Source organism: Hippocampus comes, unplaced genomic scaffold (genome assembly GCF_001891065.2).
Source record: "Hippocampus comes isolate QL1 unplaced genomic scaffold, H_comes_QL1_v1.1 scaffold229, whole genome shotgun sequence".
Lineage (NCBI taxonomy): Eukaryota > Metazoa > Chordata > Actinopteri > Syngnathiformes > Syngnathidae > Hippocampus > Hippocampus comes.
This window is the reverse complement of record NW_017806060.1, coordinates 273,574-292,477: the sequence shown is the minus strand read 5'-3', so window position 1 is coordinate 292,477 and position 18,904 is coordinate 273,574. Positions and strand designations below refer to the sequence as shown.

Genomic DNA, 18,904 nt, shown 5'->3' with positions numbered 1-18,904 from the left:
GACCAAATTAGAAAGTTCTGAAACTCGGGACGATTCTAGGATCAGATGTTTTGAGGCGCTGACAATTTTGATGTCAGAGCACATCCATTTATTTCACTGTCGGACCACCTGTAATGTAGAGCTCGAAAAAAATGTTAGCTCGCTCTTACCTTACAACATAAACAGCGACCCATGCTTGAATACAGCGGATATGAGGCCTGGTAATGATAATGTGTTGCTATCGAGTGGTAAAAGACACGAGGTCCGCCATGTTGCTTCGGAAGCGGCCATTTTAATGACAACTTCAATCAACAAATGTTGTCTAATTGCGACCGAATCTGATGAGGGCAATTTGCACATTATTTACATTTTGACAACCGAATCTGATGAGGGCAATTTGCACATTATTTACGTTGACGTCACAGTGCACGGGCGGAACACGGTGTTGTCGATTTGAGGACTCCATTTCAAACACGAGAGTCAACTATTCCGTTTCCAAAGTGAGTCAGCCTTCCTTTAAACTCTGTACACTAAATGTTAGGTGCTCTTTCTTTCCCTTCCTTGGCGCAGCAGCTTTTTGTTGGCGAAATATGTTACTAATGGTTTATGAATTAATAAGCGGCCAAACCGAATTAGACTTCCACGCGGGGGTGATAGTAAAGAGCTTGAAAGCCCTCAGCGGTTTTATTCAGATTTCAGCATTTTCCGGCCGACTTGGCTTCTCCCATAATGCATCCCTTAGTTGTGGGCGCTCTTCGGTATAATTTACTCAGGCTGGCAAAGAGGCATTAATTTTCTATTATTGTGAAAAGATGATTCGTGTTTTGGGGGCTGTCGCCATGATTTATTTACATGCGCAGCAGGCAAAGACGACTAATGGAAGAAACAGTGACGGGTACCGCTGACGTTTAACTACAGCGGCGGCACATGTGTTAATGTGTCCTCCCCGGGCGCCTCCCTCCCGCTAATGGAACGCAACGCCCCGCAACTTAACACGTAAATTCACTCGTCTGCGACTTAAATGCTCCACCGCTCGACGTGGCGGTCCGCGGGGAGGGGGTTGGAAGACGGCGGTAAATCACAACTCGTCATATTTGTTAAGGTGGCGCTTGAATATTACAGCGGCCGCGAGACACGCGCATCAATAAAACAATATTGGCTTTATTCGGGATAAGCTGAAAAGATGATTCGGCGAGGGCCTAAACGTTGCCCAAAACTCCTCACAAGTCCATGTACAGTGAAACTCCTTCACAACGAAACCTACATGGGTGAAAATACCCCCTAGTGTGAAAAAATTTTCCTGCATGAAAGCCAGTCCCACTTTTGTGCTCCCCCTACAACGAAAAGTCCCCCTGTTCCGTTATACGAAATCTTTCTCTCTGCTCTTGCCTCGCAACGAGTTTCACTACAACGAAAACAAGCCTTCGGCAAAAGTCTAATGCACGTCTCCAGGTAGATGTCTCAAGGAATCATACGTGAACTTGAACAGGAAGTCTGACACTTTGGTTTGAAGTTTCCATTTTGGGTGAATTCTCGGGCTGGAAAGTTCGAGAAAATAAGCCCCGGACACCAGTTTGGCCAAGTGACATGGAATGAGGTGGACGCGTCAATCCGAACAGGACACAAAAAGTCTCAAGGACCCAGGCACCTAATTGAAAAGGAATTTGGCCATTTTAGTTTGAAGCTGCCATTTTGGGGTTGAATTCTAGCGTCAGCACTTTGACCAACACATACAAGGGAATTTGTCCAAATGAGCCCCGATTGGAATAGGTCCCCTTGCCATATGGGCAAAATTGAAAGTCTTTTCTTGCATAAGTTTCCAGACAACTCCGAGATGAAGAGATTAGCACTCAGCAGACCACTCAAGGCCAACGGAGCCACTAAACAAAGCAAATGTGCTGCTAGATGTACAAATGACAGTCCGCTCAAACAACCGGCTCATCATGTGACTCATTGACTTAGCGACGCTTGAACGCGGGCGAGCGACGGGTTGGGGAGGTGAACGCGTCATGAAACTCTGCTGAGTGGCCAGAAATGTTTGTTTTGTTTTTGTTTTTTTTTCGCCGGGCGTCTTGGCTGTGAATCAGCGGCTCGTTATGACGATTAATGACAGCATCTCGTCTGCGTGTCTCACGGGTCACTAGCAACCTCCCCGGGCCTTCCTGCGGACGCCGCCGCACCGCGACTCCTTCGCCGCCATTCGGCCGGACCGGGGCATAGCTGGCAGAAGGAGCCTATCTGTTTTTGAAATGGAGGTCGTAAAAGTAGAAAATGATCAGAAAAAGACAAACGCCGGAGAAAATCTTCTTAAGTGTACTAACACACGAACACGTTTGTACTCGGTTGCCTCCCACTACTGGATGTCGGGAATCATGGCCTAATTAAAGCAGCGATAAAGAAAGAAGTGACAGTGTGCGCCTGGCTATTAGAAGGTTAATTAGGCAATAATGAAGGGGATACATCAGGTAACTGCGGGCTTTGCCACAATGTGACTGCATCTAATCCCGTCATATTAATAGCGAACGCCGCGCCGCAACACTTCACACGCTCTATCGGAGCAGGTTTCCGTTCGCCGCCTGTCAACTCGCATTATGCGCGATGAAGCCTGTCAAGATTTCCGACGGACGATATTTGCCTTTGACGCGTCGCTGATTAGCAGGACTCAAGTGTTACATTTAGCGACGCCCACACTTTTTCAAAAAGAAATTAGTATCCCCACCCCACTCCCCCCACCCACCAAGTCGGTTTGACTTAGCAATGTGACATTTGGTAGGCATGTCTATCATGAGTTGATCCGCGAAGAAGTTTCAAGAAACCCTGCCTGAAAAGAGAGAAGAAGTGCAGGTCATAAGAATAAGAAAACCTTTATTCGTCTCACAATGGAGAAATTCCCAATTTACAGCACCAAAGTTATGAAAGGAAGAAAGTAGAAGAACAAAAAGTAAAAGAGCTGATGTAAAGGCAGCCACTCTCTAGTTATATAGCAGTCCAGGTAGTCTGCCATTTTGGTTTGAAGCAGTCAATTTAGGGTCATTTGGACCAAGTCTTTTGACTTGGCAACATGACATTTGGTAGGCCTGTCAATCATGAGTACAGCTAAACAAAAAAAGTCTCAAAAAGCAAGACACGGGAAGTCGGCCAGTCTGATCTCAGGCAACCCTGTGAGGCTCATTTGCGCTTTGAGGATTTTTGAAATTTGCGACCCCGAAGCCATTTTCATTCCGCAAAATGAAATTTGGTAGGCGTGTCTGTCATGAATAAATGCACCCAAAAAGTCTGAAGAAGCCAGGCCTGAACAAAATACAGAATTGGATTTGAAGCCGATATTTTGGGGCCATTTTCAGCCATGTCCTGGCGATTTTGTCGGACTATTACACAATTTGAAACGCGTATACTCGAAAAGGTTAACGGTGAAGAATTTGAAAGTGTGATGACTCGAGAAACTAATAACTCCACAAGGGACCAAGCACCAAAATATCGGCGTTTCCATTGTCTGGTGCAAAGCTATTATGAAGAGCAATCAATAAATGGATTGTTATGCCAGATGTAACTTTGGACTCGCTTCGCTGTACTGTCGCACGCCGACTGGTTCTCGTCCTTTACAGCATGAGTTGAAAGGTCATGGTCCAGCATTAGCGTGACCATGTGACCCCGATCCCACAACATCCACGCCGCCCCCGCCCCCCCCTCCGCTCCTCCCTCGAATCGATTTACAAACGCCACATCAGTTTATCCTGTAACGTCAATACGACTTGATTAGCCGCCGTTTGTCATTGACAGCTCTTACTTGACATCTGAACCCGCCGAAATGCCGAGACGACCGGCCCCTCGCCTCGGTGTCGTCGTCATCATAATGTCAACCCCCGTGCCTCTCGGCCCCCCTCGAGACTGGGAAAAGTCGACAGCGTTGCCGTTCCTGGGAGGGGCGCATGGGAAAAGTCGGATAATCCGCAAATCCAACCTCGGATTTGAGGCACAGAGTGCGAGGGGAAGCTAATTGGATGCCTGCTAATAATTGGATTTTTCTCAAGAAAAAGGAAAAAATAAAACTGCAACAATGGAGGTAAAAAGACCCCATTAAATCCAGTGCCGACAGGTCGCCTGTCATCAAAGATTATCAGTCGAAATGGACTTTAATAATGTCACAGAAAGCCCCAGAGGCTGATAATTTATGCTCGCTATTGCTAAGAGGTGCTTCAACATCTGGTGATTGAATTAACAAAGTAAAATACTGCGTCTCTGTGCTGAAGTACTTGTTTCTTGGATCTGTACTTTACTTGAATACGGTGGTGTCTCGAAGTACCAAACCACCGTTTGGATGGGAACCATTCCTACTCCAAAAATTCACAAATGTTCACCATTCCCCCAATTTTTTTCCTCCTTCAACATTTCCCGACTGATTTTCACCCTTCCAACTTTAAACTATTAACCTCATTCAAGAAATTTTGGGAAAGATTTCCGTTCCCCAATTTTATGAAAGTACAATGTTGGAATGATCACATCTTTACACGTTGCTGAACTGATTCGAACCATTCCACCTTGAAACTGTTGCGCTCATTCCCGACAGCTTGGAACGTTTAGCACGTTCTTAACATTCCAAAAATTTTCCAACACAAAATAAATTTGTGTATGAACCTTGTTCTTGACTCCTTCAAACCATTCCTTGTGTAAACTGCTGCGCTCGTTCCGGACATCTTTGGGACCACTCCCAGCCCATAAATGACCAAATTTGAATGGTGAAATTCTCAAACGGAGACTTTCTTTGAAACAATTAACTCGGTCTTCCACATATCTTGACTGATTCAAACCATTCCTTGTTCACCCATCTCACATTCCTTCCTGACATCTCGACATATTGACATTCCCCCAAACTTCCCAGTGACATCATTACCTCTTTCTTGAACAATTCCAACCATTCCAAGTCACAAATTCTACAGTTTGAATAATTCCACAGCTTTTCAGGATTCACACACAATTTCTACAGAAATTGCATTGTCTGGTCACAACATAGACTGATTAAAAAAAAAAACAACATTGGATTTCATTCAAGTGACTTGGAAAGTTCTCACGGACGAGGTTTTCTGGTTGTAGCTGTTGCCGGGCAAACGTTACGGAAATGAGCGCGAGCACCACATGTCGGGCTTGTGTGTGTAGCGGCGGGAGAAGTAGCGGGAGGAGGTCGGGACAACAAAGCTCTCAGCTGAGATTACCGCAAAGCACAATCTTCACGTTGTTTGTTGGGGATTGCGCCCGGAAGAAGCCGCCGCGCCGCCGCGATGGCGCCGCGCCTTTTCCCAGGTGAAGCCATTAGACGTCCGCCATCATCTCCGAAGGCTTTGGCTAAATCCAACGGCTCCCGCCTGCGTTATTATCCCGCACGTTCCCGCTGGGGGTTCACGATTCCGCCTTTACCTCCGCGCAAACACAACAAAGACGGTGGAAATATACAAATCCCCTTGAGGATTGTGCGTGTGGATGTCGAGGTAGAAAATATGACAGAGACGGAAATGAACTCAAAAGACTATGATGTCCTCCCACGCGCATTTTCATCTTTAGGCACCAAAAGTTCAGTCTTTACGTTACTCGAGCGGGCATTGCTCCCGAATGGATAGATCACGACATACAGCATGCTTCCTGGTTGCTCTGATCATCCTTGAGATGCTTCCACGGCTTAATTGGACTGCACATACAGCAATAATATGATTAAATAGAATGTAGAGAATTCAACATTGGCGTGTGTGACTTGGCCACCGGGGAGTAACATAATACAGTCCTGTGGACACAATACATGCACCGGAGTATTGTTCTATTTTCTGTCTACATGTTGCTTCACCCTTTGTGTTCAAATATTCGCTGCTGAAAGCATTATAAAACCAGCACCTTGCTATTTTTTGCTGGCACAAGTGTGGCATTTTCAATGTATATTGTAGACAGCAAACTGAAATTAATTTTTACCTCAATATGGGTGGTATTGGTCTGTTAAGATGGATCCAGAAAATAGTGCACAATTATATTTTGTACACGGAAAATACGGTACATGCATAATATAACAAGCTTGGACAAGACCGTATATTTATTTATCTGCTGCATATTTGTATGCAGTATGAAAAATATACATTGACATACTGTAGTATGTATGGGAATGCATTTTGTCCTTGATGCTTTGCCGCCTTGGTGCACGTTTTCCAAATGCACGCTCTCTAACGGACATTTTCTTGTGGATTGTTCTGTTGTCTTGTCCGTATTTCACGGCAAAATGAAGGTACATTTGTGTTTGTGGAAATAACGGAAAAAGCAGCAGTACTCACTTTGTTCCCGCTCTCCCGCATAATTGTCGTCACTCTACCGGCGCTTTTTCACTTTGACCTTTTCTGATGGAAATGATAGCAAGCGCGTGTCGTCTTTTTTTTCTCTCCGGTCTGAGGCACTCAGAGCACACTTATCCTGCCATTATGGTTATATTAGTGCCAGATTTACTTTTATTGCCTATCATTTCGTACGCCGCAATTTCTCCTTTGACATTTCCGTGAATACAAAGAGCAACTCAAATGAAAACAAATACAGATGTTTCTCAAATGTAGCAAACATGATATGCTATGCTACACTGTACATTGAATCGGATTTCAATAAAGTTTAACTAAAAAATAAGTCATTACGCACTGCGACCCAAGCCTGTTAGCTGTCAGCAAATGAGCTAATCAGCAAATATTAGCATTTTAGCTGATGTCCACCTAGCTCATTTGCTACGCCAACAGCTGCTAATAATACAATCATACAAAAAATGAGCTTCTCTGAGTTAAAAGTGGCTAACAAGCTATGTTAACAGTAGCTAATGACCCAAGTTAAGAGTAACTACCAAGCCATGCTAATAAAAGCTAATGTACGAAGTTAAAAGTGGTTAGCAAGCTATGCTAACAGTAGCTAATGAGTTCTTATTAAGTGGCTAAAAAGCTATGGTAAAGTATATTGAGCTAAGTTTAGAACACCACTCCATTTTTTTCCCTGAGTTTCTGAGAGCCAACTGACTTTAATTATTTAGAAAGTTTTACTGAATCATTTTTAAAATCATTACCAACAGAATGTTTTGAAATGCATGTACTTTACAAGAATAGAGTTGCATTCTTGATTCTAGGGGGTGGGGAAGTAATATTTTTCAAGACTAAAAAAAGTCGTGTTTTCAACAGTCTTATTTGGTTATACTAATGCAAACACGGTGTGCGTTTTCTCCCCAGTTTGTGCTTTGCAAAGAAGAGGTAACGTAGCATTAAAAGCCACCAGCTCGGTTGTTGTTGTGTATGCTTGAGATAGTCTTGCTATTATTTAAATGTCATCTCGGTGGAGGTCGGGGGGAGGGGCTTGTCTTTTGGAGGTGGGCAAAGGGGGCACATGCTGCTATTGTTTGCTATGAGACAAAAAGGCCAAGACACAGCGCTAATGCGAAAATAAACATCAGACTACGACGAGCGTGGAAAGACGACCACATGCCGGCTGTATCGTTGACACTTTTCCACATGAAACAATGATGTCGCTATTAGCATATATTTCATTAATTGTTGTCCCCGGCATGCATATTACCATATCTTTTATTAATTGTCCTGACGAGCCCACTATCTAGTGCGTCAAGTGGCTTCGTTCTCACAAAGCGTGGCAGATGAAGGAATCAGGTCAGATTAGCGTGTTGGCTATCGATAGCTGCAATCAATTCAATTAGTTTGTCATTTACGCTCTAATGTATGCATGGATTTCTCTTTCAAAAATGTGCCTTTAATTTCCCCTCGCCAGCGTAAACCCGGTCCTCCTCCTCCCGCCAGCGTCCAGATAATTAAGGGCCGCTTCCTGTCTCGGCTGCGTCTGAAGCGCTAACGCTAATTAGAAAGGGCAACAGTTGCGCCGCGTCAATAGCGGATTAGGATTAATTAGAATAGGAAGTGACAGATGAGTGCCAATGACAGCGCGGAGGTCAAAGCAGCATTGTATCAATTAGCCTGAGCATTCTTTTTTTTTTTTTTTTTTGCATGTATGCATGCAGGATTCCACGACGTGTGTCACTTTGTTTTGCTGAGACCCGGGCAAGGAAAAAATGTACAACCCCTGCCTATTCATGATTGATGATTGGACACGAGACTTGACCACCTCGTCTCATGAGACCCAGGCAAGGAAAAAATGTACAACCCCTGCCAATTCACGATTGATGATTGGACACGAGACTTGTAAAATCAGACCCCCTTGTCTCACACCGAAAAAGAAACACGTTGAAAAAAAATGAATAAATTCATACATTGTAAGGATATAGTCATGGTTAAAAAAAAACAAAAAAAAGCCCGGAAGTGAGCGAAAAAATTTTTTTTCAAGGGAAAAGCCATGTTTTTAAAAACGGAAAAAAAAAATCATTGAAAAAAAAAAAGACCGTTAACCTTTGAAAATTTTTTTTTCAAGGGAAAAGCCATGTTTTTAAAAACGAAAAAAAATCATTGAAAAAAAAAAGACCTCTAACCTTTGAAAAACAATCTTCTTAGACTAAAATCATGTTTGTATTGAAGCAATAAATGCAACTTCATTCTCGTACAAATACATCATATATTTGTTTGCCATGCGACGAGCTGGTTAGCACGTTAGCATCGAGGCTTGCGACAAGCTCTGCGTTATTTATGAAAGCGACGCATCCATCCATCAGAATACGTGTCAGTGTTCATCTTCTATTCTATAGTTGACACTTAATGTGTTGCGCTCCAACCCCTCAGGAGGACACTCTCTTGTGTCCAGCAGGGGCTGCACTGCTGGGGGGCATACTTAGCCCTGGAGCCCCCCAGAGGAGCACTGTTATTATTGTTAATAACAAGTGATAAATAGTGTACATGCGGTGCCGGCCCAGTGCGCACACAACAAACACATCACTCAGCTGGAAATATGTTTTGTTTTTTTTTTGTTTGTTTTTTTAAGAAATTGATTATTGTGTCGGACCACAACAGAGAAACATTTTGTGGCATTACTTTTGGAAATAGATGAGGTTTGTTTTTGTTTTTTTTTTTACTTTTGAGTTTGTTTTGTATTATATTTTTCTGATTATTATTCTCACTTGCTTTTTTTGTCTAACATGGGCTCAACACAGTTTCGGCATTCAATATTCAAGATAACATTTAAATTATCTTCCGTTTGAAGGGCTGATACAATTTTTGATGATTTTATCTTAAACGCTGAAGAAGTTATTCCATTCTTTTGAAGATTAAAATCGAAATAAATATCACTTTGATTAATTCAATTTGATGGATTAATTAAACATCAAATCAGAAAAACACAGTCTGCTGTAACATAATGTTTGACATTTATTTTTTGATACCTACAGGTAATCTTATGAATCACAATATTTCATAGCTGCATTGAACTGAAAATGTCTTGAGTGTAAAGTTTGTCATATTCAAGTTGAAAAGTGCTTCAATTGTGCCTAAATGTAAGGTCTAAAAGCTTGAATTTGACATCATGAGGCCTAATGATAACAAAACGAGGATAAAGTAAACTGTCAAGACCAATATTTCCGCTCGGGTCCACTTTTACCACAGAGTATAAAACATATAAGAAAGAATAAAAACGTGTCAAAGTGTTTCTGTGCCCAGGGCGCTAAGCGTTCTGCTTTCCTGAATGGGCACAAAGACAAGACAGCACATGCCTTCGGGGGGCGCTCTTGTTTATTATACTATAGCTTATGTGACCTGGCTGAATGGACATTTTTCCAAATGCTTGGAATTGCCTCAAAGAGAAAAAAAAACGCACCCTCAAGAAAGAAATGTGAACGGGATGTCCACTTTCTTCTCCCGCATTAGCCATTAGCTTTCAAGATAAAGAGTGCTCACAATGGAAGTCACTTGATGACACCCGTGTGGCCCACGGGGGGTGGGGGGGGGGCATTTTGGAGCCACAATGGAGTGGTGTGTGCATCTAAACGCCCCCTTTCCTTCTTTTCGGAGTCACTTTTCCCAATGTATTCCTTAGCACTTATTCCGTTCTTTTACGCTGGAATCTCACGGCTGACTTGGCCCATCAAATATTTATAACCGAGGTCGACATTTTCCTATTGGCGCTCAGATGCCGCTTTACGTCAAGTGGCCCAAAACTTGCAAATAGAAAAAAAAAAAAAGAAAGAAAGAAATGATTTGATCGAATTGAATTATTTACACAAATATGTAAATATACTCGTTTAGTCATCCACTTCAACAACCCAGCCGCTTGAAAAAAAAAAAAAAAGATTTGATTGAATTGAATTATTTACACGAATATGTACATATAATCGTTTAGTCATCCACTTCAACATTGTTGCTTGGCCCCAGCATCCCAGAGCCATATTTTTAGCCTTTTTGGCCTGAGCACCAAAACACATTTTTGAATCATGGAATATAATCCCCCACAAATTCCTAAAAATGTAAATCTACGTCAAGTGGCCCAAAACTTGCAAAAAAAAAAAAAAAAGATTTGATTGAATTGAATTATTTACACGAATATGTACATATAATCGTTTAGTCATCCACTTCAACATTGTTGCTTGGCCCCAGCATCCCAGAGCCATATTTTTAGCCTTTTTCGCCTGAGCACCAACACATATTTGTTTAATCATGGAATATAATCCCCCACAAATTCGTAAAAATGTAAATTGGTAAATGCCAAACCACAAATATTCAGGGGTTTACTGTATCCCCACATCTTTTCAAGGGTCAATGTATTTCTCATATCGCCACGCCCTGACATTTTATGACTTCCACAAAAGTTGTGATAAATTGCTCAAAATTTTAGACGATGACATCCCCCCATATTGTAACAAATAATCTTCCGGGCATCGTCCCGCTTATTCCACCGCACTCGAATCTCAGCATTTTACAGCCAACTGATAAAATATTAAGGTTGGCGGCGGCACCAAAGGGGAGTTCATGTCCAGCGTCCCGTCTCCGACATCCGAGCAGGAATGTCGTACAGGAGAAGGGGGGGAGGAAAAAAAAAAAAAAAGCTGTTATAAAACTTTGATGGCAATGAGCCGGGATATTGCTAGCATTCTCCCCGGCGTCACAATGAAATCTTAATCCGAGTTAATGGAAGAGATACGAAAGCCTTTCCCCGTTCAAACACACGCTCTGCATTATTTATCAATTATTGTCAGGAAAGTGATTCCGCACTGAGATTTCGGAGGCGAGGAACGCTGGGAAAACATCTCTCGTCTTTTTGACCCCTAACGTTGGAGCATTTTACAGTAGAACTACCACTGCAATCAGGTAAACTCTGCGGCAAAAGGGGGTTGGCGGTTTAAAAAAAAAAAAATCTAGCTGGAATCCTTTGTCCTGAAGGTCAGCACTATGCTAAAAGCTCGCTAATGTCTCAAACATGCCGTGATGTTCGGCGGCTTCCTTTGAAAAAGCCTCCCTCAATGCCGCCACTTTTCTTTTCTTTTCTTTTTTTTGTCCACCAATTACACGTCTGCATGACTTCCTCTCAGCCTAATTCGACGTGACAGGCTGCTCTTCCGCGGCGTAATAGAAACGCTCTCCCGTGCTGCAGAACATGGCGCGCTAATGTAGCCGGCGCGTGTCCGGCATGAGTGCACGACCGACGAGGCCGTGTTACCGCACCGCGACATGGCAGAGAACAGGTCTTGATTAGCATTAGCACGTGTAGCCGGGGTCTCCCTCAAGACAGCCGCACGTCAGTCATCCCCCGAATGCCTCGTGTGCTATGCTCAGTTAACACGCTAACACGTTACTTCATATTAGCACACAGAAGCAACGCCGATTATTAAATAATTGCAGACGACTTAGTCAGGCATGGTGAGGCACCTTCATGGTAAGTGTCAGCCACATGTAGCCCGACCTAGTGGAAGATGTCAATCATCCATGGCTAGTTAACGTTAGCATGCACAAGTCCCACGATTAGGCCTACTTACTACCTGTCAGAGACCTTTGTGGGTCCTCAGGGATACCATGCAGCACTTAAAAACAAGAATTCTCTTATTCATATACACATTTAAAAAAAAGTGAAGTTAGCAGCTGTGTTACATCACTACCAAACTATTACCAGACATGCTGGGTAAACTGTTACTTAAAGCTGAGCATCAGCCACATGTAGCACGGTACCAGTTAAAAATCCTCCTGCGCTTCTTAGCTGCTTGGCTAGCACCCAAGTTCATTTTAATTGTTAAGTACTAAGTTTATAATAAAAATAATAGTCAGTAGAATTTTTTTTAAATAACGTTTTAGGCCCTTGAAGACATTTTACTGTGGGTCAAAAACATCACACATCATAATACGTGTCGATAGTCTCTGTAAATTGACTACCGGTACATAGAATGGCATTGACAAACAAAATTTGCATTGTCATACAGTTCAATAAAATTTGAATTAGCAGCTTGGCTAGCTGTGGTATTTCCAACTAAATGATAGCCAGACACACATTGACTGATTGATCGGCTGTTAAGTCATGATTGTGAACTAAAGTTTTTTTTTTTTTCTTGCTATGTGGTCCACAACATCAATTTTATCGTTAAGTATTGTTTGCTTCTGCTCTTAAACTCATAAATAAACCAAGAGTGCAGCGTTTGTTAGCTCTCAGCCAGGTGATCGCGCCAGACGCTAAACGCTAAAAGCCAAGCAGCGGCGGTCATGCTAAGAGGATGTGTTTTACTTTGGCGGTGGGTAGAAATGCGTTTTACTTTGGCGGGCGGGTACTCACTTACGAGGTGATAAAAGCATAAAAAGGAGGCATCAATGTTGGATGCCGCGTCGCCGGGAGGATACGCCGCGAACGTAATTTAGGACGCCGAAGACGACAAGCGTTTTCGCTTCGGTGTGTCCCGCTTTCACCGCGACACCCAGGAAGTTGCTGGAAAAAAAATAGCCTGGCGGCAGTGTCGTTACGCCGCTGCGGGTTAACGCAAATGGACGTGTTAGCGTTTGAACAGGCGGCCCGATACATTATTTAGCCTCACAACAACATTGCTCTCGTGTAAGCTAGAAAGCTAGCATGCTAACTAATGAGGTACCTCATTATTAGATGAGTGCACGACTCAGCGGGATCGTCCCTGAGTGACACTCCATCACTTATTGATGTCCCGCCTTGTTCTTAACTCATTTTAATTATGAGTGCTCCTTAATTATAATCCGAGGGAGGTTGGGGGAGTGTGTGGGGGATGGGGGGGGGCGTCCAAGGGGAGGCGTTGTGTGTCGCTTAGATGTCGCACAACTTCATCAGCAAGCCGCCATCCATAATTCAGCCGCCCTTCGTGTAGTTTCTTGAGTTTAGGGGCAAGTCAAGTGGAAAAAGGACTGTAGAGGAAGTTGGAATGTCAGGCGAAAAAAAAAAAAAAAGGTGCCTTTTACTTTTTGCTGGTCACGTGGCCCCCACTCAATCCCTGAGTGGAGACGGCAGGGGCGGCGGGTTGCAGTGGGAGCAATTTCTTGACCTTCTAACCGCGGACGAGGTGATGCCGTTAATCTTCAGGAGGCTTCCTGTGTCAGCAGCGCCCCCCGTGGGGGAGGGCCGCCAACAACCCCCGCCCCGCAGACTTACACATGAAATGTCTGCATTGGCTCAAACATGGAAAGTTCTTCCTGGCCTGTCTCCTTTTTTTGGACATTCCATCCATTTTTCAGGATGGCCAACATTGCAAACCTAGCTCCCCGATCGGGACCACATAAACTATACGTTCCAACATTTAATTAAACCCCAATTGACATTTTCAGCATCCTCGTGTCAGGAGGTGCACCCCTGGGGGACAGCCGCCAACCACCCAAGGCCCAAAGATTTCAATTTGAAACCACCAAGATGTCTGTATCGACTCAAAGGCAGCAAGTTCTCCACTCCCCTGCCTCCTTTTATGTCCTATCCATCCATTTTTAGGGTGGGTTTTTTTTCTCCCCACACCCCAAAACAACCGGCAAATGATTGGGGCAACAGCAAGTGAACAACAGTATATGTCACATTATTTCATTAAGTCCTCATGTCACAAGGTGTCTTGCTTGAAGACGGATGTTAACTCCTCAAGTCCCAAAGATTTACAATTGAAACCAGTATGGTTCAAACACCTGATGGTTGTCAACCACACCCTGCCCCACGTCTTTTCAGATTATTTTGCCATCGACGTTTAGAAAAACAAAACAAAAAAAAAAAACACTGGACAAAAAAAATGTATCCGTGTGAAAGAACCTTTAATTACATACCCGAGTGATATTTTGAACATCTTCCTGCCAGGCGGTGGTCCGCTGCTGTGAGACGGCTGTCAAGCACCCTCGCTCTACTTGCACTTATGATGTCTCAAGTTCTTCACTCATTCTCTCCTGCCTTTTCTATTTTTCACAGGATACTCTGCTGCCTCGCATCCCAAGTCCAACTACAAACCATGAACTGACTGGGACCGCAGAAAGCACATTATTTATAGCTGTTGTCGGGAACTCAAAAAGTGAACTATACACAACAAGGAAAAAAATAATAATTGCACCCCAATTGACAATTTCATCATCTTCAGGTCAGGATAGCCCCCCCTGACTTGCACTTGCTGCCGACCCCAGCCCAAGTCTCCAAACCAACCAACCAGCGAAAATGTGAACTGTACCTTTAATTACACCAATTGACATTTTGAACATTATAACAAGGAAGAAAAAGTGAGGCTCTCTGTGTCCAGAGCCCCTCGAGGACAGCCCCCCCCCACTCCCCCACTCCCTCGCTTGCACTTGAACCCCACGAGATGTCTGTATCGACTTGTTCTCCTGTGCCTCCTTCATCTGTCCATTCCCTCCGTTTTTCACCATCATTTTTTTTCTTTTTGCCGTTCTGCCGCCGCCGCCAAGTCAGGCCCCTGTGCGTCCATCTGTCGTCCGCCCAGCTCATCCCGCCTTGCTGTTGTTGTTTTTCACCTGCTGCTGGCAGCCTTCAAGCCACAGAAGATGCTCTTGTATCAATTACTCACACCTGACAACCTCGGGATAAAAATGTGGCTACCTTTTTTTTTTAAACTCGGCGTTTGCAGCCGCCCCATCTGTACAGCTGGCAAGTGTTATTTTCTGACACAACTGGGAACATGAAACTAGCCTCATTAGCTTAGCTTGCTAAGCTTGCTCTTGAGCAACAGCTATTTTAGCATTTTGAGCTAACAACAGCACAGCATCAGGTAACGTTTTTTTAATTTTGATTTTTTTCTAAATTCGACTGCAAAGATCACAGAAAGTAGGCCTTGGATAATTTTGCGCGAACAACACCGTAGCATTTTCTCCAAATGTGCAAAGGAGGGGGCGGCGGTGATGACGTGTGCAGTTTTTACATAGCTTTGTCGAGAGCTTGGTCAGCAATTGGATGACTGTTATAATTCTGTATATTTTAAATCACATAAATGCAGAGAAAACTTCAATAACATGGCTGTCGAGGAAGTGCTGTTGCATTCTATGTTGCGCTGGGATGCGATTGGCCAGTTTGTCTTTTGTGGGTGTGGCTAAGCAAAAGATGACTTTACATCAACACAAAGTATAATGAGACTATAAAAAAGAAATGTTCAAGAAACACAAATTCATTCTAGCATAGATAGATAGATACACACGCAGACACACTTGTTTGGAGACAAAAGAGATGATGAGATGACATTTGATGTTCTAAAAAAAAAAAAAAAAAATGTGTGTGCTTGTGTCACGTATTCCTCCGGCGTTTACGTTCCATTCGTATATCCCTCTGTCCGAGGTGCTAATTTGTGTGTTTGATGCATGTACTCACAAGTTGTTTGCACGGTCGCCTCCACCTGCGCTTGTTTTGGCATCCTGTCAAAAAACAACAACAACAACACGGCCATGCATGTTTAATTAGGACGGGACACCGGGGCTCCTGTGAGAGGCGGCGCCGCCTCCTCCTCCTCCTCCTCATCCTCACTACCCCCAGATTATTTTCGCCTTTTTGAAGTATGGAAAGAAAAGGTATTAATATTTAAAGGCCTCGCTGGCTTCACCTCATATACACACAGAAAAGCTCTCATCTTGAGGGAGAGCCGTGATTGGAACATACTGCGTGTGCACGGGTCACTTCATTAGGAACGAGAGCTCATGAGATGACAGTGTGACCATCACGCTGACTTTGGTGCGGTTGTAGCTTACAGTATGACAAAAACGGCACGCCTTTTGTTCAAGTTCGGACTTCTTTCTTTCTTAGCCATCTGGACGCTTGTTGCCGCGGCGACACTTATGAAATAATCGGGCACCGTAATGATGATGTTGATGATGATGCAATCGTTTGAAATCGTTTGTTCAACTGCTCGCAGCGTCTCTCATTTCCTCCACAAGTTTGACCCGTAAAAGCGGGCCTCTAATTAAGCTACTAATTGGGGGAAGGTGCAGGAAAAAATAAGGAGGAAGTAGTGGGAAGATGGCGGAAAGGAAAAGAGAGATGATAGGAAGACAGTTGATGAAGAGGGAAGGAAGAAAAGGAAAGATGAAGGAGGTAAAGTCAAAAGGAGGAGACAAAAGGAAGGAAGGAAGGAAAACGGGAGAAAAGGAAGGGAGAAAAAAGGTGGTGGGAGAAAATAGGAGGAAGGAAGGGGAATATAATCAAAGGAGGAGGAGGAAGAGGAAGAAGATATGAATTTAGGATGGTGAAGGAAGATAGCATAAGAAGGAAGGAAAGAAGAATGAACAATAAAGGAAGAAGAAAATGAGTTGTTTGTGTTTTGTGGTTTCATTAACATAGCAAGGAGCTAACAGCCGAGAATGAGCACGCATCAGGATGACATCATCAATGATTTCATAGCCAGCGAGACCTTGCAATCAAAGACGAGCTAATTGCAGGTCCAACTTTGAAGTTGACAAGTTGCGAGCCTGTCATGTTCGTACTTTTCCACTTGCCTTCCCACACTTTTATCATGACGGCAAGTTCAGAGCTCTTCCAAATTATGTTTCCAAATTTTTTTCCCCTTCATCTTTAGGGACCACAAAGTGTGCATATTAGCAAAATGGCCGACATCACTTTCGCATGCTAGCATAACTTCAGGAAAGTTGATATGATCTCTTATTCAATCAATTCAAGTATATTATCAACCAAATTCAACTTTTTAAAAAATCATTTGTATTTTGAATGATTTAGGATTGAGCGAGAAAAGGCTTCGGAAAAGAAGTTAAGTGTGACTATCCGATGCATAACATTAACCTTTCCGTGGCCCATTCAAATCTCGACAACTTTGTATCTCATCCAGCGGTGGACTTGAGCACAATTCCAGGAGCGCTGAGAATCCCCGCGATAAGCCCAAATGGCAAATAGAATCATCAGAGTGCTTCGCGCCGCAACACAACAAATAAATCCTGGCTAGCGCTGCTCAGTTTGCCCACCTCGCCAGCTTGTGTTTGTCTCTGGTGAGATCTCGACACGTCGACGGATTGGCCGAGTGTCTCTGCGGCCATCGGTCATCCATCTAAGAGGTGTTTTTTTTCCCCCACCCCAACGTCAAATGATGATGGGGGGGTATGTCTAATGACGTGCGTTACTTTTCCGATGTTTAGCTCAGCATGCTAATCATGTTAGCAGCAGCGTGTATAGATTTTAAAGCCTTCATTTGCATAACGTCTCATTCGGGCCAAATTAGTTTCTAAGACAAGATTTGGGTGTTAAAGTTAAACCTAGGATGAACATTTCAATAGGAGGTGTAATGATATGAGCAACACCTCCTCTATTCGCTCGTCATGCTAATTATATTAGCACTAGCATACGAGGTGACATCGAAAATGTTAACGCCCTAATTTGCATATCTCATTCCGGTAAAATCAGTGTTTCAAATCAGAGTTTGAAGACAAGATTTGGGTTTTGAATTAAGGTTTCAAGCCCTGATGTCCATTTCAATCGAAAGCGTAGCCACATGAGCTCCATTTCCTTTATTAGCATGGTGGTGCTAATCAGGCTGCTAGCGTGTGACGTGACGCCTCTGATGTTAACGCCTTCATTTGCATAACGTCTCATTGCGCTGACAGCGCCAGTTCGCGTGGCGGCGTTAACGTCATTGCGGCGCGGCAGGAGATGAAAGCAACACGTACGCTACGGCAAAGTTGAAACGGGACACGCCGGACATTTGACGCCGTCGCGCATCAAATACGCTCGTCCCACTCGGGCCACGCTTGGATCACATGATGCCTTGTCGCCTTATTATTCAATTTGAGAGCTGCCAGGCGGGACAAACGCGGCGACAAGCTCCTCTGGGAGCAGACGTGGGTATGTTTTGTCATCAATTTGCTCACGTAATGAAACATGTTTGACGTCTTTAATGTGTCACTTAAAGATGACGAGTGAGCGCCGTTCACTCGAGACCAAGCCAATCAAAGAAGGCGGGATGTAAACTTAGTTTTTAGTCAGCAAGAGTTAGGTTTAGCAGGGTTAGGATCATCATTCGGAAAGTTTCAGGTTAAGGGTTTAGATTTAGGTTTGGTTTTGGCTTAGTTGTTAGGCGTTGGATTTTAGGATTGGTTAAGGTGTGTTAATTTAGGGTTTAATGCTTAAATCAGGCTACTTTGAAACTGTACCCCTTGTTTGAAATTCTAACCCAGGCTTGAAACCCTAACCCTGGTGTGAAAACCGACTTTAGAACCCTAACCCTTGTTCCAAACCCTAAATCAGGCCTGAAATCTTCCTTTGTAACTCCAAGCAGGGCCTAAGCCTGTCTTGAAAACAGAATCTGTCCTAAAACCAAATTTGAAACGCATGCCTTTGCTTGAAAACCGACTTGACTCCTAACCGTGGTTCGAAACCCTAAATCCGGCTTGAAACACCCTAATTTGAAACTCAAACCCTTGGTTGAGAGTCCAAGTCCAGGTGTACCCATAAAGAGAGAAGATCTCAACCGTGACCCTAATGAGGAATGGAAATGGAAAATCTTCCGATTACCTTCTGAGTAGCTTGCAGTGGGTGCCTGTTTGTCACCATATGGTTTGCCCCC

The 18,904-nt window shown here is 43.6% G+C and overlaps 1 long non-coding RNA gene across 3 annotated transcripts in view; it reads right to left on the bottom strand.

Annotated features, from left to right (window-relative positions):
- The window catches only part of LOC109529733 (uncharacterized), a 105,599-nt gene that overhangs the window by 42,112 nt on the left and 44,583 nt on the right, over positions 1 to 18,904 (bottom strand). Inside the window, exons 4-5 of one of the 3 annotated variants that reach the window (XR_002170886.1) lie at positions 15,712 to 15,755; positions 14,194 to 14,878 (exon numbers count right to left, since the gene is read on the bottom strand). This is a non-coding gene — a long non-coding RNA (uncharacterized LOC109529733). Of the gene's footprint in view, positions 1 to 14,193; positions 14,879 to 15,527; positions 15,756 to 18,904 lie in introns of those variants that run through there. The other 2 variants (XR_002170887.1, XR_002170885.1) reach the window with 2 other exon arrangements.